Here is a 10,100-nt window from a genome sequence, read left to right as displayed (position 1 = left end):
AGAAGGCCTAGTTCTCGCGGGAAGGAGCACTGGGCCTAGAGGCCTCTGGGAGATGTAGTCCAGAAAGGGACAGCCTGCTAAAAGCTATCTCCCGGTCATCCCGCTTTCCCCCGTGCCTGGACCCGGCCAAAAGTACATCCTCCAGCTAAGCCGCGCACCAGAGGCTTCCAGGAGTCTCAGCTGACAAGGACTTCCTCTACCAAGCTTTAGTCAGGCTCCTTTGAGCCCTCTTCTTGACTAGACTTCGTCTTTGACCTGCTGACCCTAGTTCAACAAGAATCCCCCTACTCTTGATACTAAACCAACTTCCTCTTAGTAATTTTCCATCCACTGACTCCTTCACCTATCCTCACTACTATTATATACCAATTTGAGTTCAATCTCCCTTCCCTACTGCGATCGTCTTTGATAAAGTCTTCCTTACCTGTGTAACCTGTCCGGTGCAATTTTATTTTGACACAGCCCAGCCTCAGAGTGCGGCTCTCAGGCTTCGGCTGCTCACCCTGTAACATACTGGGCCCCACGGCCTTCTGGGAAATGTAGTCCAGGACTTCGCAGAGGCCCGATTGACCCGGCCAAGGTAAGCTGTGTCCTCCAGGCATTGAGGCGGGGCCTGGCCGCTGTTAAGTGCCTGGGAGGCTGCTCCGAATTCCGCTTTGCCATGGGAGCGCGCAGATGCGTTTGAAGCAGGCTGCTGCGGAGCGGGAGCCAGAAGAACGAACCTGAGTGTGGGACCTGAGCGTCTGGGACCAACCAGCCTGGGGATTTTGAAGGGGAGGAATCCGCAAGCCCCGTGGGCAAAGGAAAGCACGAGTGTGTGAGACCGTGGTGAGACTGCGTGTGTGGCTGGGTTTGAGGGGTAGTTGAGTAAAAGAGAAACTGCGTGCGGGTAAAATTGTTGAGCGTCAGAGAGAAGTGGGATCAAGATGATGTATAGCTTCGTGAAGATGGAAGGTCATATTGCAGGCGTGTGTGGTTGGAATAATTGTGTGTGTGTGCCTGGTGGGGCAAGATTGTGTGTGGATCTATGTGTGTATGTGTATGACTATTTGTGTGTATGAGTGAATGTGGGTCACTGCATGGATGGCTGAAATTATGGAGGAATCTGAATCCTCTAAGCCTCATTTCCTCTTCAAATTGTGATAATAAAGGCGTGTCTTCCTGGAGTTCAATTTTAAGGGGAAAAAGCTACATAATTGATATAATAAATAAGATAGCATTTTTATAGAAACACTTAAGATTCCAAACATTTGTTCTGGAATAGAACAAATCGGTGTGACTTTTTAAACAGAGTATATTTTGTTATCGAGGTGTCTGTTTTGGGTTATGTCCACAACCTTCCCCCAAGACATTTTTTCTTCTCTGTTCTTTGGGATACATTGGTGGGGTAAACATTCAGAGATGTGATTGTTCAATTCACCAGGAGCATCAGCCACAGTTAAAAGATGTTCAGAGGAAGTTGTACAGGGAGGTCATGCTGGAGAACTACAGCAACACGGCCACATTAGGTGTGGATAGCTTCTCTGTATAACCCAACTTTTGAAAGTCAAGTGCTGTCTCTTTTCAATTTCTGAAATATTTATAAACTTTACACGGCTAACGGATTCACCTTTGAGATGCAAGGCTTCAGATATTCTCAAGCCCTCTGCAGCACGATTGGATATGCTCAACCTTTAAGGCAAAAGGTTATTTACTTTGTTCCTCTTCATATGGTAACTTCCGTAAAGGCACAGGCTCAATCTGAGATTGGGATGGTGCTTGAATTAAAAATTCGTCTTATGTCATTTTCCCATATATAGGCTATCACATCACCAGATGGATGAAATCTTCAAGATGGAACAGGAAGAGAGGCCATGGGTGGTGAGTAGAAGAAATGTAAAGGAGGTTCTGTCCAAGTGACTGAGAGAGAACCAGGCAGATATGCCTGGGACAAGGCAGAGCACAGATGTTCAGTGAGGGAGTTGACACCACTAAAATGTTTTTCAGAATTTCCTTTATAGGCCCTACTTTTCTTGAGTTTTAGTTGACGTGAACCCTTCAGGCATCATTCTTCCTCTGTCAGTTTCTTCTTGTTTAAGCAGATCCTAGAGGACCACGTTGTCTTCATTCTCTTAGCCTACACACACAGTCAGTCCTTCATACATCTGCAGGCTCTCAAAACTCTTATTGTTTCATGCTGCAGTTTCTTTTTATTACATTCCATTTTCTATCTTTCCATTGCTGAAAGCTTCAGGGTTATATTTTACATCTGCATTTCCCATTGTCATTACTTCCCACCATCATATTTCAGCAACCTCCCTCGCCTCCTGAAGTTGCTAGCTTAGAAATTATTGCTGCTTTCCTCCGAGCTCCCCTTTCTGCCAGCTTTTTTATTTCATAATTGTTTTTAAAGGAATCATCTCATTGATTTAAAAAATTTAAACAAGATTATAGCGAAAAAAGAAGTCTTCCTTTCACTATTTCTCTTCTCCACATGTATCTGCTGCGACTAGTTTCTTATATAAACTACTTTGAGTTATTCTAGGAATATACCAACATATCTATGTACATATAGTCCCTCATCTTTATTTTTCACAAATGTTAGTATACTATAAGCCACCTTATTTTTTACTGACTATTATTTCTTAGAAGAAATTCCATATTAATACATATTGCTTATTCTTTCTTATGGTGGTATAGTATTTTGTGGTAGGGGAAATGTCATACTTTAATACCATATTGATGAATATTTAGGATGTTTTCAGGTTTATGCAGTCTGGAATGAATGTCTTTATATATGCAGCTTTGCACAGATGTGCATGTACATTTTTGTAACAAATTCTTCTAAGAAGTGCTGGGTCAGAGGTTGTGTATAAATATTTGCAGTCCACAGAAGATGAATCACTTTTCATTCCCACCAAAAAATTTATGAAAGTGCCTATTTCCTGTTCCTGTCAAACACTTTATTTCTTCATTCAGCAGATATTTATTGAGCCCTTTATCTGTGCCAAGTGCTGTTCTAGGCACTAGAAAGGCATCAGTGAACAAAATGGCCAAAATTTCCTGTCCTCAAGGAACATACTAGTTGGGGAAAGTGGCCAATGAATGTGTAAATGAGATCTATAGTATGCCAGATAAAGGTAAGATCTATAGAGAAAAACGAAGCTTGGAAATAGAATAGCGAGTGCCAAGAGAGTTGCAATTTTAAATAGAATGGTTAGGAAAAGCCTTACTAAGAACAAAAAAAAAAAGAAGCAGGAGTGACATTTGAAGATGTTTCAATAAAGAGCATTATAAGCAGAGAAAACAGCGCAACATAGATGCCGTGGTTTGGGTACAAGCCTGGTATATTCAAGGAGCAGCAAGTAGGCCAGTGTGACAAAGTGGAGAGTAGCAGATGAGCTGAAAGCGAATGAGGGGACAGACTATGGAAGGCCTTGTAGGAGAGCATTGTAGGAAGTTTGGTTATGATTCTCAGTGAGATGTGAAAGCAGTAGTGGATTTTGAACAGAGGATGACATGATCTGACTTACATTTAAAAGAGATCACTCGGGGTGCTGAGTAGAGAGTAGAGTGTAGGAGGACAAAGAAGGGAGCAGGGAAACTGGCTGATGGGCTGTGGGAATAATCTAGGTAAGAGATGGTGGTGACTTGCTCCAGGGTGATAGCAGTGGTAGTGGTGAGAAGTAGTTGGATTCTGGATATATTTTGAAGATAAAGCCAAAAGAATTGGGTAATGGATTTGATGTGGAAAATGAGAGAAAGAGAGGAACCTAGGCCGACCCAAGTATTTCAGCTTGAGAAACTATAAGACCAGAATTGTCATTTACTAAGATAAAACTATGGAATGAGCAAGTTTTAGGGGGTAGATCAAGAGTTTGGTCTTTGCTCTGCTAAACGACTGAGACAGTTCATGCTAAAGAGAAACATTTGTGTGTTGCCAGTACCTAGATGTCATTTGTAGCAGTGAGATGGGATGAGAATTCTAAGGAAATCCATTACGGTAAGACTAAACAGAGTAGCAGGCTGTAGTGGGTTGAATGGTGGCACCCCAGAGATATGTCCATGTCCTGATCCCCAAGGCCTATGAATGTGACCTTATTTGGAAAAAAGGTTTTTGTAGACATCATTAAGTTAAGGATCTCTAAGTGAGATCACCCTTGATTATCTGGATATGCCCTAAATCCAATGACAAGTGTCCTTAAAATAGAAGATGAGAAGACATAGAAGAGAAGTCCCTGTGAAGACAGAAGCAGAGATCAAAGTTATGCAGCAACAAGCTAAGAAAACCTGAGTCTAGTTCTGATTGTTGCTTTGTGTCTTGGGAGTGTCTTGATTTTTCTTGCCTTTTCATATGCCTTGTAATTTTTTTGTTATTGAAAGCCAGACATTTTGTTTAGGACAGTAGTGTGCAGAAAAGAGTTAACATAGCAGACCTGAGACTTCTTACCCTTAGAAAGCAAGGTTGGCCCTTGGCTTGCGTCTACAACTTAGATTTTGAGAGGGTTCCCACTCTCCTAACTGATAAGAGTGGCTCGCTATGCCTGAACTGTTTGTGCAAATCATATAGTTTATGCTGAACACCTGCTTTCCTTCTGGGAGTCTGAAATTCTGGTATGCGCCAGGCAGAGGCTGCCTATGTGACCAGCCCCCAATAAAAACTGTAGGTACTGAGTCTCTAATGAGCTTCCCTGGTTGGCAGCATTTCACATGTGGTCACAACTCATTGCCGAGGGAATTAATGTCCTATGTGACTCCACTGGGAAAGGACCTTTGGAACCATGTGCCTGGTATTTCCTGGCCTTTGCCCCATACACCTTTTCTCTTTGCCGATTTTGCTTTGTATTGTTTCACTCTGAGTTCTCCCAGTGAATCATTGAACTTGGAGGGAGGGTTGATCTTGGGGTCCTGAAACACAGTAGTAACTGAGAAAAGTAATTTTTATGCCTGAATGGGCATACGTTTCCTTCTGCAAAGCCTTTAGTGTGGAGTTTTGAGTTAATCCAGTTAGGAATTTTAACGACTAAGCAAGGTAGGGGATTCCTACAATTTGATTGCATTCATGTAAATTTCAAAGATAGATAACAACTGACAAACCAAGATATTATTACACTAACATTCAAGATAGTGGTCAGCTGGGAATCAGAAATGATCACATGGGGCGGGCATTTCTTCCTGAGATATCAACAATGTATTATTTCTTCACTTGTATGGAACTATACTGAACTTACAGACTCTATGCACTTTTCTTCAGGTATTTTCTATTTCACAATAAAAAAATTTTAAAGGAAAAAATTTTTTAAAGATAATCGAATTTGAAAATACTGAAAAGAATCATTCCTCTAAACGGAGGAATTTAGCAAGTTCAGGAAGTTTAGATATAAATCTAAATGATGAGCACGTAGGAAAGGAAGCAAATTTAAAAAGCTGGCAAGTATTAACATCAGCAAAAAGAATGGCCCAGACATGAATAACATTTACAAAATACTAATGTAACCATGAATATTAATTTAAACCAAACACTTTAAGAGTAATTGGAGGATAGCAATAAGGCAAGTATTTGTTTGCTGATCTGAGGGATACTACATTTGGGTTCGAGGAGGAGCTCCCAGGGCTTCTCAGACAGGTGACCCCCCCTGGGGCCGGGCACCCAGTTGTGCCCCATAGATCCTCCCCTTCATCCTACCCCCAGGCCCAGGCTTCTGGAATAAGAGGTATCCACCGGCCGGGCCGAGGCTCAGGCGCGGATGGTAAGGACTCGCCGGTCGCTTGGCACCGCCTTACAGGACCTTTCTGCCACGCCAGTATCTATCAGACGCCCAGGCGGCGAGCTCGCGCTGAAAAGAATTGCACCCTCCCTGTGAGGTATTTCAGGGCTCTGGACTACATTTCCCAGGGGCCATCGCGTCCAAGGCTACTTCCAGTCGAAAGACAGCGTTGGCTTATTGTCCAGGTTCCCGGAGAGGGGCACCCGTTTGCGGAGGAAGGGCAGCGTGGGGGCCTCAGATGAGGCTTGCGTTCTAAACGCGACCTGGAACTGGTTGAAGCTCTGGGCCACACGGTGTTAGGGGGATGGTCTTTGCGGAGGGAAAGGACGAGGTCCAAGACCAAGGCCTATGAATTGAGACCGTCGGTCTCGGGGCTCTTAAAGGCTGTCCAAGTGCCGGACTACATTTCCCAGTGTTCACCGCACCCGAGGCAACGTCCAGTCCGCGCACCGGCCTCGCAGGGCCATAGGAGGGATCGCGCGCGAGTCCCTGCGGACCGTTGCACGGGGACCGCAGGGTCAGGTAAGTGAGTCTAAGACCCGGAAGTGGAATGACCCCTGAGGGGCCGAGCCCGCGGGGGAGGGCAGTGAGGGGCTCACGTTTTCGGAGTTTGGGGCTTTGCCAGCAAGGGGGCGTGGGAGGGAAGGTGGTGGGGGATCTGTGTTTGTGTGTCCGTGCGCGCGCCAGCGATCACGATGGGAACCGTGGGTGCTTGTGTGAAATTGATACAGGAACAAAGTGTGGAGGTAATCGCACTGGAGGCGTAGGGGCGGGGTGTGTGTGTTTGCAGCGCGCGATGGTGACGGGAGCTGTACGTGATTGTAATGCACTGTTTTAGGTGTGACTGTGTATGTGTATGACTGTGACTGCGTCACTAGGTGCGTGACCGTGTGTGGAAATGTGGTAGCAGCAGCTGTGGGGCCAGAGACAAAGAATTGAGCATTGCATTTAGTGACATTCGTAGTCATTCGTGAATAGGTGGAGAGCAGTTTCTGTGGTGGCCGTTAGTTGGATTGCAGTAGGGTAACGCGGAATGAGGGCAGAGGACTAGGAAACAGTGTGGACAACATATTCCAAGAGTTTCTCTGTAAATATGAGCAGAGAAATGGAACAGCAGCTGGTGGGGAGAGAAATAAGCTATCACTATGCCGGTGGGAATGAGCCATGAAAGAAAGAAAAGTAGAAGTGCAGGTAAGGAAGGGTGAGTAAGCCAGGCTCATCTGTGGGTGTCCTGAAATGGCAAGAATCAAAGAAAGGTGGTAATGTTGCAGAGAGTGAGCTATATAAGCTTGAGTTTTCAAAAACAAGGGGAAATATTCTGTATTTGGTAGATGTCAGCAACAGTGAGGTGTGGTGAGTTATATATAGTCTCAGGGCATGAAATTCAAAGCTAGAGCATTTATGGAGGAGGAAAGGAGAAAGGTCTGAAAGCAATAAGGGCAAAGAGGACCTCTGCCCCACTCCCAGACCCAGTGTCAAGAGGCTGTAGGGGGAAAAAAAACACCTTGAGAGGGCTGCAGAGTCCTCTGGGGAGAGCCAGGTTTCTCTTAGACCCCGAGGTGAAGGGAGTGTTCAAGGAAGTGGTTGAAGGTAAAAGAGAGGTTTGTTACTAATGAATTACAAATTCCAGAGGGCATACTGGAAAGTTCAAGAGTTGGTGAGGGATAAGACAAGGGGACATCCAACTGATGGGGAGTACAGTGTCTGAAAAGAGAGATGACCAGGGAGTCTAGGGCTTCTTATGATGGCCTTAACACGGATGCAGGGGATATTGATGCTTATTTTGGTTGGATTCTTGACAGTGTTGGAGAGGTAGTGTTAGGGTAGTAAGAGGGTAGTAAGAGGTGGCTTTTTGAGTATCCCTCAGAAAGAGGGAATCTGATGATAGAAGCTTTAAGGGTGGTTGGGGTAGGCAGAATAATGCCCCTGCAAAGAAGTCCAGGTCCTAATCCCTGGAACCTGTGAATAAATTACTTTACAAGGCCAAAGGGATTTTGCAAACAGGATTAAGTTAGACCTTGAAATGAGATTAATCCAACTGGACCCAATCTAATCACATGGATCCTTAAAGTCAGTAAACCTTTCCTAGCTGAGTTTAGAGTGAGAGGGAGATGTGATCACAGAAGAAGGGTTAGAGAGGTGCAAATTTGTTGGCTAGATAAAGGAAGGAAGCCTTGAGCCAAGGAGTGTTGGTGGCGTCTAGAAGCTGGAAAACGTTAGGAAATTTTCTCCTAGAGCCTGCAGAAAGGAACACAGCCTTGCCAACACCTTGATCTTAGCCCAGTGAGAGCCCAGACTTTTACATAACTTTAAGGTAATAAATTTCTGTTGTTTAAGCTACTACATTTATGATCATTTGTTACTCAATAGTAGAAAACTAATGTAGTGGTGTAGTGTCTTAGCCTCAATGCTGTGGAGGGGTCTTGAGCCCTATGACAAGAGGGGAACTCAATCCCTGTCGATAAAGTTGAGGACTTCAGGTAAAGCACATAGGCCCCCTCTTCACTTGTAATTTCTGGTTTTGTGGCATTGTGATATTTTTTAACTTTGAAATTTAACGAATTTTACTTTGTGATCTAATATATGGTCAGTCTATAGTTACTTGTTTTCCACTTGATTTGTCTTGGATTGAGAAAAATGTTTGAAAATCCTTTGTTATTAATGAAATTTTATCTTATATAACCTGTAACTTCTGCTTTATGAAAGTTGCTGCCTTTAGTTGTTATAGATATTGATAATTGTTATACATTTATTGTGAATTGTAGGCTTTAGTATTTCAGCATGCTCAAGATCATGACCCTTGCTTATTTTTTTTGTTTGCATTTGCCTTGTATATATTTCTCCCTAATTCATAAAATGAACTTTTTTTGAAGTTTATCATATATGCAGACAAATGTATACATGATAATACAATCAAACAGCCAACACAGTCAAAACGGTACAGTTTGAGTGAATTACCACAAAGGGAACACCCACGTAATAAGCACACAGGTCAAGAATAAAACAGTACTTGTGCCCCAGAAGTCCCTCTTGTGCTCCTGTTCAGTCAGTAGCTCCCCAAAAGTAACCACCATACATCAGTTTTGTCTGTTTTTGAACTTATATGTAAGTGGAATCATACAGTATGTAAACTTTTGTGTTGGCTTCTTTTGTTCAACATTATGTGTGTGAGATTCATACATATTGTTGTGTGTAGAAATAGCTTATTGTTCACATTGCTAAATGTATTCCAGGGCATGAATATGCCACCTGTATTTGTCCATTTAAGACTTGTCATACTGTTGATAGACATTTGGATTGTTTCCAACTTTGGGCTCTCATGAATAATGACGCTAGGAGCATTCTTACATTTGTTTTTGTGTTCATCTATATCCATTTATGTTGGGTCTATTTCTAGGAGAGAAATTGCTGGGTCATAGGGTATGTGAATCTACTTAAGCAGATTCTGTCAGTTTTCCAAAATGGCTAAACCACGTAGTACTCCCATCAACAGTTTATGCAAGTTCCAAGTGCTCCACTTTCTTGTTAACACGTGGTATTGTCAGACTGTAAAATTTTTGCCAATATGGTGGATATATAGTTTATTGCATTGTGGTTTTCTTAACGTATGACTAAGGAAGTTGAGCACTTTTGTTTTAATGTCTGTTGATCATTAGGATATCTTCCTTTGGAGAGTGCCTGTTCAGGTCCTTTGCCCTTCCTTTGGGGAGTATCTGTTCAAGTTTTGAGAAGCTGGTCTGTCTTTTTATTGTTGACTGTTAGGAGTTCTTTATTTAGTTTGGATGTGAGTCCTTTGTCAGCTCTGTGTATTGCAAATATCATCTTCTAGGCTATGGTTTGCATTTTCACTTGTTCTTTTCTGATGAACAGAAATTTCTTTTTAAAATTTATTATTTTTATTTTTTCCATTTATGGTTTGTTCTCCCTTGTCTCCTGTTTAAGAAATCTTCGCCTATCCCAAAGGCAACAAGATATTTGTATTTTCTCCCAGATTTATTCTCTTTCACATTTAGATGTACAAACCTTCTAGAATTGATTTTTGTGTATGTTGTGAGGGAAAGATGAAGATTCATTTTCCCCATATAGATATTCAGTCGACCTAGCACCACTTATTGAAAAGACCATCTTTTCTTTCTGGTAATTTTCTTTGTTCTGAAATCTACCTTATCTCATATTAATATAGCCACCTGAGCTTTTTTTTTTAATTATGATTTGCATGGTAAGTCTTTTACCATCCGTTTAGTTTTAACCTTCCTATACTATTATATTGGGGATAAATTCACATCTTGAGAATAATCAGCCTTTCATCCCATAAATGTGATGAATTCCTCTGTTCATTTAGGTGTTCTTTAA

The 10,100-nt window shown here is 42.5% G+C and overlaps 1 protein-coding gene across 3 annotated transcripts in view; it reads left to right on the top strand.

Moving 5' to 3' along the window:
- The first annotated feature begins 5,908 nt into the window (after positions 1–5,908).
- ZNF790 (zinc finger protein 790) overlaps positions 5,909–10,100 on the top strand; it is a 29,400-nt gene continuing 25,208 nt past the window's right edge. For all 3 annotated transcript variants that reach the window (XM_087422099.1, XM_014794769.2, XM_087422096.1), the window contains exon 1: positions 5,909–6,269. The gene's annotated coding sequence lies outside the window, so the exon portion shown is untranslated. The remainder of the gene's footprint in view (positions 6,270–10,100) is intronic.

This window comes from Ceratotherium simum, chromosome 33 (genome assembly GCF_057802395.1).
Source record: "Ceratotherium simum simum isolate JZ-2026a chromosome 33, ASM5780239v1, whole genome shotgun sequence".
NCBI lineage: Eukaryota > Metazoa > Chordata > Mammalia > Perissodactyla > Rhinocerotidae > Ceratotherium > Ceratotherium simum.
This window is presented reverse-complemented; position numbering and strand designations above follow the sequence as displayed.